This window comes from Ovis canadensis, chromosome 10, assembly GCF_042477335.2.
Source record: "Ovis canadensis isolate MfBH-ARS-UI-01 breed Bighorn chromosome 10, ARS-UI_OviCan_v2, whole genome shotgun sequence".
Classification (NCBI taxonomy): domain Eukaryota; kingdom Metazoa; phylum Chordata; class Mammalia; order Artiodactyla; family Bovidae; genus Ovis; species Ovis canadensis.
Window position 1 is genome coordinate 60,703,073 of NC_091254.1, and position 19,691 is coordinate 60,722,763.

Genomic DNA, 19,691 nt, shown 5'->3' on the forward strand with positions numbered 1-19,691 from the left:
CGTTTCCAGGGCAAAGCATCCAACACCATGGTAATCCAAGTCTATGCCCCTACCAGTAATGCTGAAGTTGAATGGTTCTATGAAGACCTACAAGACCTTCTAGAACTAACACCCCAAAAAGATGTCCTTTTCATCATAGGGGACTGGAATGCAAAAGTAGGAGTAACAGGCAAATTTGGCCTTGGAGTACAGAATGAATCAGGGCAAAGGATAATAGAGTTTTGGCAAGAAAATGCACTGGTCATAGCAAACATCCTCTTCCAACAACCCAAGAGAAGACTCTACACATGGACATCAACAGATGGTCAATATCGAAATCAGACTGACTATATTCTTTGCAGCCAAGATGGAGAAGCTCTATACAGACAGCAAACACAAGACTGGAAGCAGACTGTGGCTTAGATCATGAACTCCTCATTGCCAAATTCAGACTTAAATTGAAGAAAGTAGGGGAAACCACTAGATCATTCAGTTCAGTTCAGTTGCCCAGTCATGTCCGACTCTTTGCAACTCCATGAATTACAGCATGACAGGCCTCACTGTCCATCACTAACTCCCAGAGTTCACCCAAACTTATGTGCATTGTTCAGGTATGACCTAAATCAAATCCTTTATGATTATACTGTGGAAGTGAGAAATAGATTCAAGGGATTAGATCTGACAGAGTGCCTGAATAACTAACGATGGAGGTTCATGACATTGTACAGGAGACAGGGATCAAGACAATCCCCAAGAAAAAAAATGCAAAAAATCAAAATGGCTGTCTGAGGAGGCCTTAAAAATAGCTGTAAAAAGAAGAGAAGCAGAAAGCAAAGGAGAAAAGGAACGATATACCCATTTGAACGCAGAGTTCCAAAGAATAGCAAGGAGAGGTAAAAAGGCCTTCCTCACTGATCAATGCAAAGAAACAGGAAAAAATTAGAATGGGAAACTAGAGATCTCTTCAGGAAAATTAGAGATACCAAAGGAACATTTCATGCAAAGATGGGCTCAATAAAGAACAGAAATGGTAGGGATCTAACAGAGGCAGAAGATATTAAAAAGAGGTGGCAAGAATACAGAGTTCAGTTCAGTTCAGTTCAGTCACTTAGTCGTGTCTGATTTTTTGAGGCCCCATGAACCTCAGCACGTGAGGCCTCCCTGTCCATCACCAACTTCCGGAGTCTACCCAAACCCATGTCCACTGAGTCGATGATGCCATCCAGCCATCTCATGCTCTATCGTCCCCTTCTCCTCCTGCCCTCAATCTTTCCCAGCATCAGAGTCTTTTCAGATGAGTCAGCTCTTCACATAAGGTGGCCAAAGTACTGGAGGTTCAGCTTCAACATCAGTCCTTCCAATGAACACTCAGGACTGATCTCCTTTAGGATGGACTGGTTGGATCTCCTTGCAGTCCAAGGTACTCTCAAGAGTCTTCTCCAACACCATAGTTCAAAAGCATCAATTCTTTGGTGCTCAGCTCTCTTTATGGTCTAACTCTCACATCCATATGTAGAACTATACAAAAAAGATCTTCATGACCCAGATAATTCGATGGCATGATCACTCACCTAGAGCCAGACATCCTGGAATGCAAAGTCAAGTGGGCCTTAGGAAGTATCACGACAAACAAAGCTAGTGGAGGTGATGGAATTCCAGTTGAGCTATTTCAAACCCTGAAAGATGATGCTGTAAAAGTGCTGTACTCAATAGGCCAGCAAATTTGAAAACTCAGCAGTGGTCACAGAACTAGAAAAGGTCAGTTTTCATTCCAATCCCTAAGAAAAGTAATGTCAAAGAATGTTCAAACTACTGCACTGCTGCTGCTGCTGCTAAATCGCTTCAGTCGTGTCTGACTCTGTGCAACCCCATAGACGGCAGCCCACCAGGCTCCCCGGTCCCTGGGATTCTCCAGGCAAGAACACTGGAGTGGGTTGCCATTTCCTTCTCCAATGCATGAAAGTGAAAAGTGAAAGTGAAGTCACTCAGTCCTGCCCAACTCCTAGCGACCCCATGGACCGCAGCCTAGCAGGCTCCTTCATCCATGGGATTTTCCAGGCAAGAGTACTGGAGTGGGTTGCCATTGCCTTCTCCGCACAGTTGCACTCATCTCACACAATAGCAAAGTAATGCTCAAAATTCTCCAAGCCAGGCTTCAACAGCATGTGAACCTTGAACTTCCAGATGTTCAAGTTGGTTTTAGAAATGGCAGAGGAACTAGATATCAAATTGCTAATATCTGTTGCATCATCGAAAAAGCAAGAGAGTTCCAAAAAAATATCTATTTCTGCTTTATTGACTATTCCAAAGCCTTTGACTGTGTGGATAACAATAAACTGTGGAAAATTCTGAAAGAGATGGGAATATCAGACCACCTGACCTCCCTCTTGAGAAATCTGTATGCAGGTCAGGAAGTAACCTTTATTTTTTTTTAATTTTTTTTATTTTTAGTTTTTTATTTTTTAAATTTTAAAATCTTTAATTCTTACATGCGTTCCCAAACATGAATCCCCCTCCCACCTCCCTCCCCATAACATCTCTCTGGGTCATCCCCATGCACCAGCCCCAAGCATGCTGCTTCCTGCGTCAGACATAGACAGGTGATTCGATTCTTACCTGATAGTATACATGTTAGAATGTCATTCTCCCAAATCATCCCACCCTCTCCCTCTCCCTCTGAGTCCAAAAGTCCGTTATACACATCTGTGTCTCTTTCCCTGTCTTGCATACAGGGTCGTCATTGCCATCTTCCTAAATTCCATATATATGTGTTAGTATACTGTATTGGTGTTTTTCTTTCTGGCTTACTTCACTCTGTATAATCGGCTCCAGCAGATGAATGGATAAGAAAGCTGTGATACATATACACAATGGAGTATTACTCAGCCGTTAAAAAGAATTCATTTGAATCAGTTCTGATGAGATGGATGAAACTGGAGCCGATTATACAGAGGAAGTAACCTTTAAAACTGGACATGGAACAACAGACTGGTTCCAAATAGGGAAAGGAGTACATCAAAGCTGTATATTGTCACCCTGCTTGTTTAACTTATATGCAGAGTACATCATGAGAAATGCTATGCTGAAGCACAACTGCTGTAATCAAGCATTGCTGAAATCAAGATTGCTGGGAGAAATATCAATAACTTCAGACATGCAGGTGACACCACCCTTTTTGCAGAAAGGGAAGAAGAACTAAAGAGCCTCTTGACGAAAGTGAAAGAGGAGAGCGAAAAAGTTGGCTTAAAGCTCAACATTCAGAAAACGAAGATCATGGCATCCAGTCCCATCACTTCATGGCAAATAGATGGGGAAACAGTGGAAACAGTGACATACTTTATTTTGGGGGGCTCCAAATTCACTGCAGATGGTGACTGCAGTCATGAAATTAAAAGACACTTACTCCTTGGAAGAAATGTTATGACCAACCTAGACAGCATATTAAAAAGCAGAGATATTACTTTGCCAACAAAGATCCATCTAGTCAAGGTTATAGTTTTTTTCAGTACTCATGTATGGATGTGAAAGTTGGACTATAAAGAAAGCTGAGCACTAAAGTATTGATGTTTTTGAACTATGGTATTGAAGAAGACTCTTGAGAGTCCCTTGGACTTCAAGGAGATACAACCAGTCAATCCTAAAGGGAATCAGTCTTGAATATTCATTAGAAGGACTGATGCTGTAATTGAAACTCCAATACTGTGGCTACCTAATGTGACGAACTGACCCATCTGATGCTGGGAAAGATTGAAGGTGGGGGGAGAAGGGGACAACAGAGGATGAGATGATTGGACAGCATCACTGACTCAATGGACATGAGTCTGAGTAAACTCCGGGAGTTGGTGGACAGGGAGGCCTCGCGTGTTGCAACCATGGGATCACAGAGTTGAACATGACTGAGCAACTGAACTGAACTGAACTGAATTTATTTTGACCCTTGAATACCTCTCACCTTAGATCTTCCCAGGTGTTTCTAGTGGTAAGGAACCTGCCTGCCAATGCAAGAGACTCAGGAGATGTAAGTTCAATCCCAGGTCAGGGTGATCCCCTGGAGGAGAGCATGGCAACCCACTCCAGTATTATTGCCTAGAGAATCTCATGGACAGAGGAACCTGGTGGACTACAGTCCATGGGTCGCAAAGAGTCAGACATGGCTGAAGTCTGCATGCATGTGACTCCTCTCACGTCATATTGAAAAACTGTTTTTTAAACATGTAAAAGGCGTCCAAAGAAAAGAAAAGAAAACACCAACAGCCAAAACAACATTTCAAAACTCAAATATGATACTCTGTAAGATAAATTAGCCTTTACTTTGTTTATTGAGTATTCTCCCAGGTTGTAAGCAACTCTGAGCAATGTCCAGATACAAATTCCTTTTACTCTCACATGAAACCTTCTTATTCAGTTCCTTACTACTTAAATGTTTTTACATAGATGGATACTTGTTATGGCTTATTTTAGCTTATTATATCACAGAGAAAATTTTATTCAGGGCAGGATTGTCAATTTTATAAATATTGTCATATTTCACCCCAGGAAAATTAATCAGAGCAATATATTTGCACAGTCCTGATAGTATCTCTCAATTTTTCAACTGGCTAAAAACTTCAGCACACTTGCCTTTATGCTTATAATTTGATTCCACTCTCCTGAATCATTTCTTTATTTTTCATTACACCATCTAACCACACAACAACTTTTTCAATTACCTCTCTCTGGGGCAGAAATATTCTGGAAGTCATTGCATTTCTGTCCCTAACTAATGTCAGGACAAGTTAAATTCATTTCCCTTCACTTTTCCACACTTCCAGTTAATGAACCAAAAAGAAAGAAGGGTTGGGGAGGGTAGTGATAGACCCAAGGCCTTCTTTTAACTATGCTTCTCTCATACACACTCACTCCTCTGCAGTTTCTCCTTCTATTCTTTTCTCTGTTAACTGACTGACAGATGATCTGATGCAGAAGGTACTAGAAGGAGAAAGAGTAAGCAGTCTGAGTAGGCTCATTGTGTTTTTTGTATTTTTTTTTTCCTCTCTCACATTTGTCAACAGAGTTAAAGAAAGGCCACAGTACAGGGGTAGGGATACTGAATAGCTAACACTATCAAGGTGATCTTGGACACCATTTACCTAGCTGTCATAAATTACTTCTCCAGACCAAGGCTGCTAGTGTTTTTTCATAATAGCTCTATAAAGGCACTAGTTAAACATCTATGTGCATGTGAACTTGTTTAAGAATAAAGAGCTATATTTTTTGATCAACATCACCTTAGCTGTCACATGCTAAAGAAAATGTGGCTTAATAGATCATGAGGATAATAATTGCTTGTCTCTTGAAGAAAGACATAGAACCAACCACCTGTGTTTGCTTTCAGCTTTAGAGTCGATGACTCCACAATTCTTAAAGGTTGTCCATGCAAACGGCATCAAATGTATGTATACACACACACACACGTTTGATATAAGTTCCAACAATCCCTTGACTAGTTGATTTAACTTCAATACATTTATGCTTGACTGTGTTTGGCTACTCTGTGAGTAATTTATTAATTACTAGTGGTATACACATTTATAAATATATCTATTTGATATTATCAATATCTACTTAAACAATGTGATAGACACTGGAGATTTAATGTTAAAAAAATAAAATGTGAAAGCTTTAAGAGCTTATCTAGACCCCAGTGACTGATTTCAGTTGTAAAGTAGCTAATTCTCACAGTTAGTAAAACATTTTGTTTTCCATCATTATTCTGTTAACCACTCTATTATCCTCCCAGGATTAAAACTGTTCCTTGTTTATGTGTAAATGTATGTGGTGTGTGTATATGTGGTGTGTGTGTGTGTCTTTTTTCCCCCCTGCAGTTACTTCATTGGAATGCTTGTCTTGATCTTCATGGTTTAAGGTAAGTGCAAATAGACTCATTTAGTATAGAGGTACTTGATTAGATACATTTATTTATCATTTTATATAGCAGAGATATTTCATAAAGCCACTTTAACTCAATCAAACTTAAAGGCACGGCAGCTAAAGAAATGAGAAAGAGTGATTCTTAAGATCAATGTACATATTTGAAAAGACAAACTAATCAGAGATCAAACAAAACAAAAATATTCCTTTCGGCTTCAAGATCTTACTATCTGAGAAAAAGTTGTCATCTTGTGGCAATTAACAGAAAGTCTCAGTCTTACTCCAAGAATAGCAAAATTGGGAACATAGTTATTTGTTTTGAAATAAAAGTGACCTTTGATATCCTAAATGTTTTAGAAAAGATTAAAGCAAAAATTTGAGAGGCCAGACAATGTAGAAGAGTTTTGACATGACATAATCTCCACTGACTTCAAATAGTGAATGACAATGAAGCACAGATTGACGAAGCACCTAATTTAATACATCTGTATATTTTAAAAATTTTACCTTTAAAAGTAAGTTAGCTTGTCAGATGCTAAGCTCTTTGAATTTTTATGACATTTGACAATGTAACCTCTGTTTTTATGGTCTTTAATATCATGCTTTTAAAATTCTGGAAAAGTTGCAAGAATTGAACAAAGAATACCTATGTATTTCTGTGGTGGATGGAATGGTAGCCATCCCCACTCCCCACCCCCTACCCCCTGCCGAAACTATATGTCCACCCCTAATCTTTAGATCGCAGTAATTCTAGTTTATTTGGAAAGAGGGGTTTTACAGGCATGATTAAGTTAAGAACCTTGAGATGAGATCATTGTGATATGGAATGGTTCCTAGTTGTCTCAGTGGTAAAGAATCTGCCTGCCAAGCAGGAGACACAGGAATTAGGTTCCATCCCTGGTTGGCAATAATTCCCTGGAGAAGGAAATGACAATCCACTGCAGTACTCTTGCCTGGAGAATCCCATGGACAGAGGATCTTGGTTGGCTACAGCCCAGGGACTTGCAAAGAGTTAGCCATGACTGAGCTACTAAAGAGCAGCAGCAAATCCAGTGACAAATATCCTTATATGAAAAAGGCAGAAGGAGATTGGAGAGAAAGAGAAGAGAGCCACAGAAAAAAGAGGAGGCAGAGTGGAGACAGAGACAGGGTTCAGAATTTGGGGTGAGAGTCAAGGAATTCTGACAGCAGAAGTTGGAAGAGGTAAAGAATAGATTCTCCTTTAGCCTCTTGGAGGGAGTTCATCCATGTTAATACCTTGATTTTACACTCCTGGTCTCCAGAACTGTGGCAAAATAAAACTTTTTATTATTTTATTGTGGTAACTTCTTAAACCAGCCCTTGGAAAACTAATTGAATTCCTCCCTCAAATTCAATATTTATATTTTGCTGTATTTAGTCTTTATTTCTCTGTCTCTCTCCCTCTCTTGCTTTGTGCTTGTGTACATATGTCTGAACCATCTTCTATGTTTAATCTTTAAGACTTCACTGCATATTTCATAGGTACAAAGACATAATTTTTGTAACCTCAGTACACAATCGGAAAGAAAAACATACACAGAACATAGTATTGGTCCACCAAGAGTCTGTATTCCAATTTTATTACCTGAGATGTTTTACTATAAAGAATTAATAAATAAATATTTTACTTGGGAAGTATTTTCTCTGGGCATATGGTAGGGTTAAGGTTAAGGACAGCCTACAGGATGGCTCTGGTGATTCCTCCATCCTGTTATTCATATCTTGTATAGAACCTTCCCTGTAGTCTGAGTTAGACCTCACAAAGGAATAAAACAAAGTGATGGAATGTCAACTCCAGGATTCAGTTGTAAAATGTCTGTCATTTCCATTTCTCTCGTTCTCCCTTTCCTAACATTCTTGTCATGGAAGAACCAGCTATAATGTCGTGAGATAGTCCTGTGCCAAGACATAGGACAAGAGACATAGGGCTGTGAAAACCACATGAGATAACGAAAATAAATCCCCCCTGCCCAGTCAGGCCCTTACATGAGGCTGCAGTCCCAAACTCATGAGACCTTAAACCAGAGGCATCCAGCTAAGTTGTACCAGGTCTGTGATCCATAGAGACTGCAAGATTTCAAATGTTTGCTGGTTTAAGCCACTAAGTTTTGGTGCAGTTTGTTCCACAGCTTTAGGTAACTAAAACAGTGCATGCAATTTTCTGAATACATTAGTGTATAAAATAAAAATAATTTAGTGTCCAGTTAGTATCAGGTACTTTGAACACGTGACAACTTCTTCAGGTTTTGATTTCTTCAGTTTTTAAAAAATTGGCAGGTTGAATGAGACAAACTCTAGTATCACTCAAGTCTAATGTTACACATTCTCTATTATTTCTTATAAAAAATCATTGTGCTCAGTCACTCAGTCACATCAGACTCTTTGCCACCCTATGGACTGTAGCCTGCCAGGCTCCTGTCTATGGGATTTTTCCAGGCAAGAATATAAGAGTGGGTTGCTATTTCCTTCTCCAGGGAGGCTTCCCAACCCAGGGATCTCCTGCATCTCCTGCCTTGGCAGGTAGATTCTTTACCACTGAACCACCTAGGAAGCCCCATAAGAAATCATAAAATTAGTTAAGTGGAGATTTCACTTATATCAATCGGAGAGTGAAATGGATCCATTTAGAGGCTGAATTACACTATCTTAATTCTAAATTCCACAGGCTTATGGATATATACAATTCACAAACAGAAACACAAAATTTCACAGAAAGCTAGTGATTATACTCAGGTGACAAATGTCCTTTTGTAAGAAGTCAATTTATCTTGCTTCATTATATAGAATTTTCCAATTTGATGTTTTATCGAATTTAAAAAATTTGTAAGACAGTCATTCACAACAGTGAGGATGGTAAATCAGATGCAATGACAAGTATATCTTCCTAGGAATAAAGTAAGTACTTTTGAAACCTGCATTAACTGGGGCACAATTTTTTTTAAGTACTCTACATCTGTAGGGGCCAGCAGTTATGCCAGTTCTCTTAAGAATTGTTGGTTTTGAAGTCCTAAGATACAGTGGTTATTAAATTTAAATTATGCGTGTATTTCATGGGCTTCCCAGGTGGTGGTAGAGGTAAGGAACCCATCTGCCAATGCAGGAGACATAAGAAACATGGGTTCAGTCTCTGGGTCTGCAAGACCCCCTGGAGGAAGGCATGGCATCCCACTCTAGTACTCTTGCCTGGAGAATCCCATGGACACAGGAGCCTGGTGAGCTACAGTCTATAGGGTCGCAAAGATTCAGACAAGATTGAAGTGACTTAGTATGCACATATCATTGTATTTTAATTTAGCCATAGGAAACTACAGTGGTTGTCTAAAGCAAAATAAAACAGAAAATATTATAAACTTACAAATTTCATCTTTTAACTGGAAAAAAACTGCTAATTAACATTTTAATAATTATATAACATATACTGACAATTACTAATATAACAACACAAAATCAACTGAAGCCAATTAGAATATAATGTATAATATAAAGGGAAAGTAAAAACGAGAAGAAAATATTTTAAAACTCCAAAATCAGTGAAATATAAAAAATGATACTTCATCTCATGATTCTTCTCATATTGTAAGTCACTTACCAATAAATGACTATCACTAAGATTGATGCTTCTGTAAGACAGGCTTTTTTATTTGCAATCTTATCACTCGTAACAAGTTAGCAGGATATCCTAAGGAACAATGTTGTTTGAAAAAATAATGGGCCTCCACTTTTAAAATGTTTTCTTTCCTGTTAATAAAGTCTAACTCAGTTGTTATTTTCATAACTAATCCCTCTGGGTTTGAATTATATATTCTCTTTCAAGTTTGTGTGTGTGTGTCTTTTCTCTGATATCTTTTATTATACCATAAATTCCAAGTAGAAGAAAAGTCATTCACTTTTAAAAAACCATACATTTCACTGTAGTCACATTTGTTCATGTTCATGTAAAATAGATAGCAGCATTATTAAAATGGAAAAAATCTCCATATTTAATGTTTACAAGTGATCTGAAAGCTTGCATTAACATGTTATATTTCTATAATGGTTAAGTAATAAAAGTTGATTAAAGTTGTAGTGAACATGGTACTTACTATAAAGAAGTGAATATTTATTTATAGAAATACAAACTTCTTGGTCATTTTGACACATTCCCATTCAATTGTATATTAAAGTTATATTTATTGGGGTTTTTGTAAACTCATCAGCCACATTATTCAACTGGAGTAGCAGCATGAATACTCTAAAAAATTAAGGATTGGTGTTTAAAAATATTTTTAAAATTTATTTCCAAACATAAAACATAGTTATTTAAATTGAGCTCAACAATACCTCAATGGTGGTTTATTCCTACTCAAGGCACTCTGGAGTTAATTTGACAATAGGAACTAATCATTCTGATACCAGGATGTAATCTTAAAAACTGGTCACACACCTTCATGTATCTACTCCAGTTCTTATAAAAATCCAGGAATATCATGAAATAAGACTTACTGTTTTACATTTTAAGCCCACTTTTCAAAGTCTGGATTTACAATTACTCCATTTTTAATGTAAAATTGTCACCATAATGTGATATAATTATTGTAAAATGAAAAGTAGCCCATGTTAGATTCAGAAAGTGTAAATTTAAGTCCTTGGCTCTACCAAGTCTCAGCAAATAGTAGAGGAAGATTCCACCTCTTATGTTCTTTGAGGTTCATCCAGTCTGTTTATTAAAAAGATAACTGCAAACTCAATGGATTATAGTTCAAATCCAATTAAATTATGTATGTGTGGGAAAGTACCTTGTGAAACAGAAAATGCTAACAGACATGAAGTACTAATAATTAAGAAATAACTAAATTTATTACAAATTTCTTTTCGTAAACTTAGATTCAATGTGCCATGGAGGGGATGCTAATCTGGTACCATGAGCCATAAGCCTGTGGTTTCTATATTATTTCTCTCTAATGAGGCTTGTGATGATGAAATATCATGTTGGTAGTAAAATTACTACTATATATTATTACAGTTGCCGTAGACAAACTAACCCTATGTTAGCTCAGTGAACAGCTAAAATTGTCTATGATAGAAGTAACCTGAGAAAGGGCCAAAGTTTATCAATTTCTCTTCAGGCACAGATTCTAAAAAAATCAGTAGAATGACTTACAAAAAAAGAAGACAGTACAGATTTTGGAGAAACTGACTGAAAAGCATTAACAAACTTAAGAGGCTACTTGGATATATTGAAACAGTTGCACATATATATGCAACTCTGGATTTCACTTTTGCATAAATGAAAGAGAAGTTTTAATACGTGAAGGAAATCACTGTAAGTGCATGTTTGGCATGATGATGGAGTGGTAAGAAATATACTAAACTCAGAGCTCTGCCTAATTTAATGCATGAAGTATTTATTACACACATATGCAACTATCATATTTATCAGTAGTTTTTACCTTTGAGAAGCTGACAAAATTTAGGGACCACTCTTTTTTTTTTTTTTTTAGGGACCAGTCTTAAGGGGAAAAATAAGACATATATATATAAACTTCAGCTCTCTAACACAGAGTAATAACTTAATGTCTTTTGATAAAGTATATGAATGAGATGAGATGAGATGAGGCAAAAAAAAAAAAAGCTGAAATGAGAAGGATACATTCTCTGCTTACTCCATCCAGGAGAGTAAAACTAAAAAAAAAAAAAAAACTTTCTACTGGGAAACCATGCTCTTGATTACAATGCAACTTCATAGACATTATCTTGAATTAAGAGAGAGCTCTAGGAAGAAGATAAAAAAATACATGCAATTATAATCTCAATAAGGTTATGTGCTAAAAAATTGACTCAAATGGCATCTAGTGGTTATTTAGAAAAAGAAGAGATTATATTTAGATGATGCAAGTTGAGAGCAGAGTGAAGAAAAACAAAATTTTCATGGCAGTAAGCATGTACACCCATGACTGATTCATGTTGATGTGTGGCAAAAACCACCACAATATTATAAAGTAATTAGCCTCCAATTAAAATAAATTAATTTTTTAAAAACTTAAAAAAAAGAAATGGGCATTGAATACTGGGAAATATTTAAACAGGGGGCAGTGAAATGGTTGTATGAGGAAACCAGGCAGGGACAACAGTTCAAGGAAAACAGGGATCCTAAGTGGCCTAAAATCTTTGTATATTTAAAAGGAAAGTCTATTCTCTACCATTATTCTCAAAAGAGAGTCTTTACTTTTGTCTATTCTGTATTTTATTTCAAAATCTATGTATGGAGGAAATACTAAATCAAGCTATATATTAATTTAAATTTCCAAACTTGGTTTGGATAGCAAACTTACCATTGTCCTTGGAGATTGAAAAGATGAAACTAAAATACTCAGGTATCTGTGCATAGATTTTTGCTTCCCACAAACTGGAATTTATTGACAAAATACAATGGTACCAAGCATTAAACACACACACACACACATACACACACACATACACACACAAGATGAAACTAAAATACTCAGGTATCTGTGCATTCATTTTTGCTTCCCACAAACTGGAATTTATTGACAAAATACAATGGTACCAAGCATTAAACATACAAACTAATTTAGCTTCTAAATATTTTGGGTGGGTTTTACCCCTGCTTGTTTCTTAAAGTCTTAAACTGTTAGCATTTTTATGAAAGAGCTGGAGTAGCTTATGCGGAAAAAACCCAACTAATTGACATTTCTGTCTTTTTCATGACCCTGTAGGTTTAACCTCACTGCTAATACTTCAAGTGAATATGGGAAAGCATTTATTGAAAACTGCATAACAGACATGGTTACATTTCCTAGGCTGATGTTTTGCATATCTGCACAGTAGGGCCATTAAGGGTTCTAAGAGCACAACGGAAACAATCATAACATTTGTTTTTAGATGATTGACTCAGGACATGTACACCAGGCTTTATATAGAAACTGTTTTTGTTTTATTAAGGGACTGTTTGCCTGTTAGTGATAACATCATTAAAAATAAATGAAAGGGGGCTGGTAGAATGCTTCCCAAAAGCAGAAACCTAATTAAAGGTGATATGCTTGCTTGGAGGCTTTTTTCAAGACTCAGAAATAGAACAAGGTTAGTTCTTTCTCATTTTATAAGGCCCAAAGAAGACTTCATAGGAAAATATCACTTCTGATCTAATTTTCTATTTCTGTGTACTTTAATAATCTACTTTACAGTCTGTGCTTGCCCATAGAAAGTGAACTAGTTTTGTTCCTACAGAGAGCTTCTTCATCATGTCATATCTCATGAAAAGAAAATCTGATGGTTCAGCTTGAACGAAAAATGCACTCTCCTTTTAAAGCAAATTTTGTAGGTTGTAATATATGAAGTTATAGTAGCTGAAATAATGCACACACATACATTTCATACCCCTAAAAGACCACTTTTCAGAGTCTAAGTTAATGGTAAAAAACATTTCAAAATCGTGGTTTGTAATTTCAGAAAGAAAAAAAAAGTAGACTCTTTCATTTTAAGGGGTGGAGTTACTCTAATTTCATGGATGGTGGAAAAAGCAGGAAACTGCATTGCCTTGATAACTCTGCCCTTATTGTGCTGTGACCTTGGCCAATTTACTTAAATTTTCATCTGCCAAAAATGAGTTTCTGAAATGTGCTTTGAGAATTTTCAAGGGGTGGGGAGAGAATTTGTCACATAAACCCAAAACCTTTTCAAAATTAATATTCCTGAAGAAGAGAAAATGAGGAGAAAAACTGAGCACTCTCACAGTGTGCTGTGGTTTAATAGTCTGCTCTCTCTTGTCATCACTGCCCAATTCTGTTTCACTTATGAGTCTCCAAACTCAAAGTGAATCTTATTGCTAAGTGAATACAACAGAGCAATTCTCAAATTATTCTCCTGAAATATTAAATGATTCAGACATCGTGGATTTCTTAAACTCTGATTTGCACATGGGTTTTAGACAATGATTCTGACATTGTGGATTTCTTAAACTCTGATTTGTACATGGGTTTTAGACTAATGGGCTTCCCTGGTGGTGCAGAGGTTAAAGCGTCTGCCTGCAACGTGGGAGACCTGGGTTCGATCCCTGGGTTGGGAAGATCCCCTGCAGAAGGAAATGGCAACCCACTCCAGTATTCTTGCCTGGAGAATCCCATGGACGGAGGAGCCTGGTGGGCTGCAGTCCATGGATTGCAAAGAGTCAGACACAACTGAGCACCTTCACTTTCACTTTCACTTTAGACTAAAATTACAATAAAGTTACAGAAATTTGAGATCTCTTTGGAAACTGTATAGCATACTTCATTTTTCAAGCAAGTCCAAAAGTGACTGACCCTAAAAACCATCATTTTAGGTTCATTTCCCTAAAAACTATCACTCTATTTATTTCAACATAACCTATTTATCAATAAAGGTTTATTTTTCCCCCACAAAAAAAGGATTTTATTTAGAGGAAATACAGGCGAAAAGAACATTTCGACTTCAAGGATATACATACCCACAAACATATGTACACATATGATTGTGAAATGTGAAACATGGCAGGATATTTAATAAATATTAAGAGATTTTAGAAATGATGATGATAATGTGATTATGATTTGTGGAAAAGAGCCCCTATCCTTAAGAGATACACATTGGAAATAAAGAACCCTCAATTGATTAAATCAAACATGCTTAGAATTAGTTTCAGAATTCTCTGACAGAGAAGAGAAATTGGGAGGGAGAAATTATGAAGCAAGACTGGGCTTGAGACGATCACTGTTAAAGCTGAATGATGGGTAGGTATATGGGGAGGGTTCATTATCCCATTCTAATTTTATGCATGTTTGAGATATTCTATAATTAAAAGTTTTAACATAAAGAAATGTTACTCAGGAAAGATTCTATTAACTCATTCTTAAAAAGTCAGAGGCATTGGGATGATGCTGATCATCACCATTATCATCAAAATAACTAGCATATGAGTGCTTTCTGTGTGCAAACCAATGTTCTAAGCACTTTGCAGACACTAATTCATTTGATTCTCACAATAATCCTTATATTGTTAGTAGTATTATCTTCATTTTACACTTGAGTAGATAGAGGTAAAATGAGCTAATTAACTTGCCAGTATAACTGGGCTAGTAAGGAGAGGAACTGGTTTTGAACCCAAGTAGTCTTGCTCTAGATCCTAAGTTCTTTTAACATGCAAGGAGAATAATATTAGTTACTTATCTTTGATACATATGTTCAAACATATACAAGTAACATACACTCCAAAATAACAATTCTATAGTTATTTTATTTCAGAGTAGAAAGAAAAATTAGAGATTTTCTATTTCACACATTTATAAGCAAAGCTTGACTCACTCCCTGAAAATCCACCCGTTGGTCACCCTAAGAAGCCAGAATTCCCCCAAATTGACAGCTTCAACTGTCACATTTATGATTATTCATTTTTAAACAAAAGATATCTTAGAACTGTAACTCCAGATTCTCCCCATAATGGACCAGAAAACTCCAACCATGAGTAGCACACAAAGGTAAATTTTTCCACTCCGAACCTTTTCTAAATGAGACAATAAGAATGAGGTATAAGCTCTTCTTCTGAGAAATATTTAACCATGAAAGTATTACTTTTAAATTAACACATGCATTTCATGAGGTAAAAGAATCAAGGCCTACTTCAAGGCTCTTCAAACAGAAAATATTATTCTCCAAGAGATATATTTCAGAAGGAGCGGCTGCCATGTCTTACCCATTTATCAGGTATAATTAATCTCTGGCTATCATCACAAATTGTCATTTGCATTTGTTCCAATTCTAGTTTCTCTCGAATTTTGTCATCATGTGACTTTAGCCATGAACTTGCTTCACTTTGTAGTACAAGAACTTTATCTACTTCTAAATAATTCTTCTCTGTCAAACCATGCCTCTCCTGACCCCTTTTGTGTCATTCCATCTTTGTACCAGGGGCTCCCATAGTTGTTGATGACCACTCTGCTCTGATAAAATACCATGCACCCAGCTACCAGGATGCTGCCCTAAGCCAAAGATTAGCAAGATGATCTACATAAATTAATTTCTGTAAGTCTGTTAATTTACAAAGGACAAGGACTCCTTCCAAGTCACAGGTGTGTTCTAATATGTACCTTAACTCTCACCCTTTGGAGACTAATATGTACCTTAACTCACACCCTTTGGAGACTAAGAGCCTGTCATGTGAATGTACAAAGTCTTCTGAGGTGATACTTACAAATTCTATACATTCAATTTCACTGGCTCAAGCCAGTGATTCTTTTCCCCCCTGCCAGTCATAACAATTCATATCTTACTAAGATGGCTTGAAATGACCAAATTCATTAAAAATTATAATCAAACATGTTTCTTTACACATTTGTTTTCTTAAGTGTGTTTAATATGAAAAAAAAATGAGGAACTCTGTCCACCTTGTTTACCTGCATAACCTCAATCCCTGGCACACTGCACACTTTAGTACCAATTTGTTGGATGTGAAGTAAAAGTGAAAATGTTAGTTACTCAGTCATGTCTGAGTCTTTGTAACCCCATCGACTGTAGCTGGCCAGACTCCTCAGTCCATAGAATTCTCCAGATAAGAATACTGGAGGGGTAGCCCTTCCCTTCTCCAGGGCATCTTCCCAACCCAGGGACTGAACCCAGGTTTCCTGTACTACAGGCAGACTGTTTACTGTCTGAGCCACCAGGGAAGCTCAGTTGGTTGGATATCTGATGCAATTTATTTCCTAAATTAATTTGTTAAGCTTTTTGTTCTTATATTAATAAAAACACATTTCAGTTGATGTTACATGTTAAACTAGTTGAGCCTTAATGACCAAAAAGGTATATAAGAAAAATGTTTTCCATTTGGGTTGTTTTTTGAGAAATGTGAACTTAGAACATGCAAATTATCTATGATGTTTAAAATTCTAGTTAAACATATTCAGTTTAATATACTTGTAGCTACCCTGTGCAGAAAAAGAACTAGTAAGTAATGGGTAGAAAACAGTAAGATTTGATTCATGTATCTAAAAGTGCTGTTGACTATTTTGGGCCATAGTAGATTCATCATGACAGACTGTCCATGCAAAGTTGAGAAGCATTGTGTCAGGAATGTTATAGAAACTATGCCTTGGAAATTGATAGAAGGTTAAACTAAGTCACCTTTACATCCCCTTTACCTATCGAAATTTTATGACTTCTTCCTTTAAACGTAACTGCCTTCTAACATAGTCATATAAAAATGCAAAGGAGAGCACTAATTTTTAGGATTTAGGGAAATATAAAAAGTTAAGAGTGTATGTTTATGTCATTGTCAGCATTCTTCCCTTGGAGAGAAGAGGATTCTTGAACAGCCCAGCTGTTATTTTGCAACTCTCAGAGCATAAAAATGTAATGCAAAATCTTGGACCTTTACTATACCTGTTTTAAAAAATTAATTTCTAATTTATAACCACTTACTCTTTGTAGGAAAGAAAAAAGACAGTGTCAGATTTATAAAATTGTTGTTCGTAGCTTCTTAATGTGTTGTATTTAAGAGAAAAACATATGTTAGCTCAAAAAAGGTCAAAAATTGGGTATAGAAAGGAAACATATTGTATCAGCTTTCCTTTATTACCTTTTTAGTTCAATGTGAAAAACTGCTTGAAATGTTTCAATTACTTTAAAATTTCAAATTAAAAAACACACACATCAAAGCAACTGTATCTTATTAAAGTGTGTCCCATTATCGTATTCTATATGTGTAACTGTATGAATGGTGCAGATTCATTTTGAGGATTCTTTTTTCAAATCATGAAAAATGTGTGCATTCAAGCTATTAACAGAAAAATCTTAGAAAGAGAACATATGTTACGAGAACTGAGGAAAAGTGGTGGAGGTGAGACTCACCGAGTGTGATGCGAGTGGCTAGTGTAGATTGTTAAGAGAAGTAAGGGGGCCAGAATTGCCAGAGCTCTGGTCAAGGGGTTGTGGTCCATGGTGTTTGGGAGCAGGCTGGGTATGGCTGATCACTTTGTGGAAATGGCACCTTATTTCTAATCATATGAGAATGTAGAATTATTTTATCCTGCCATCTGACTATTCATTCCCCTGACATGTTCTGTTCAATTCAAATCAAGCTGACATTATTGCTATTCAATGTTTTCTTGTATATTTATGACTTGTCTTTTCTAATGAAAATGCAAGCTCCTTAAAAACAAAATCCCTCTTTGCATTAATGATACTGTGTTCTCTCTACCTTTAACAGTGCTTTGAACTTACTAGGATCTCATTATAAAATTTTTAAAAATGTCTAAAATATTTTGAAATAAAATAATCTTTCAGGATATTTTTATGAATTTTGTTTTACTGAAAATTTTCAAATTTGGGAGTATATGTATTGTTTAATTAAAGGATCTTCTTAATAGTACATTAAAAAGGAATTAGGTAAATTCTATTACTATAAAAAATAGCCCTATAATCTAATGTACCTGAAGGAAATTCAAAGAAAAGTATATTATATATATGTATATATGCATATAAATGACTATATGCACATATGTACATAATTATATGAGTACCTGGGCTTCCTGGTGGTTCAGTGATAAAGAACTTCCCTCCAATGCAGGAGACCTGAGTTCGATCTCAGGGTTGGGACAATCCCCGAGAGAAGGAAATGACAACCCACCCCAGTATTCTTTCCCTGATAATCCCATGGACAGAGGAGCCTGGTGGGTTACAGTCCGTGGGGTTGCAAAGCGTATGACATGACTGAGCACACATGCACACACCATGTAAGTACCTAGGTAAGTAAGTAAGTGTTAGTAACTCAGTCATGCCCCACTCTTCGCGACCCCATGGACTGCAGCCCACCAGGCTCCTCTGTCCATGAGATTTTCGAGGCAAGGATACTGGAGTGGGTTGCCATTTGCTTCTCCAGGGGATCTTCCCAACCCAGGGATCGAACCAAGGTCTCGCACACTGCAGGCAGATTCTTTACCGACTGAGCTACAAGGGAAGCCCAAGTATCTAGGTACACATAGGTATATAGGGGTGTAGAAAACTCTTCTATAGTTAGTCAATAACTATTCTATGTTTAGATTATTAATCTACTTTAAAAACTAACAACAAAGGCTTTAGGCAATTAAGTAATAAGCTTTTATAATGGATTTCCCTGGTGGCTCAGTAAAGCGCCAGACAGTAAAGCGCCTGCCTATAATGTGGGAGATCTAGGTTCAATCCCTGGGTCAGAAAGATCTCCTGGAGAAGGAAATGGCAACCCACTCCAGGATTCTTGCCTGGAAAATCCCATGGACAGAGGAACCTGGTAGGCTACAGTCCATGGGGTCGCAAAGAGTCAGACACCACTGAATGACTTCACTTTCACTTTATTTATAATAATACATTATTTTTCATTGCTTATTTTTTCTTCTTATACACTAAGATTTCACAAGAATGAAGAATCCAGTTAGAAACTGGAAGTTTTACTACTGTATTATTAATATTTTGTCCCATATACTTAAAGGTTAACATATGTACCTTATCTATTGAAATTGTAAGTAGCATGTATATTGAAACACAATTTCATAAACCATGATATTGATGGAAAATTTGAAAAGAGTGAAAAGATTCAACCTTATTAGAAAGTGCTTCATGTTTTAACAAGCAAATTAAACATGCAGGTTTTTCTCCTGCCCTCTTTAAAACATGAAAAATTCTCATTGCCCTTTAATGTCATTTTATATTAGAAATTTTAAAGTAAAATTTAAAAAAAGAAATTTTAAAGAACAACCGTAATACAAAAAAGTTAAAATGTTACATTTATATGAATTTTC

The 19,691-nt window shown here is 36.4% G+C and overlaps 1 protein-coding gene across 3 annotated transcripts in view; it reads right to left on the reverse strand.

The window, feature by feature from the left end:
* The window catches only part of DACH1 (dachshund family transcription factor 1), a 495,552-nt gene that overhangs the window by 81,118 nt on the left and 394,743 nt on the right, over positions 1–19,691 (reverse strand). The window lies entirely within an intron of this gene.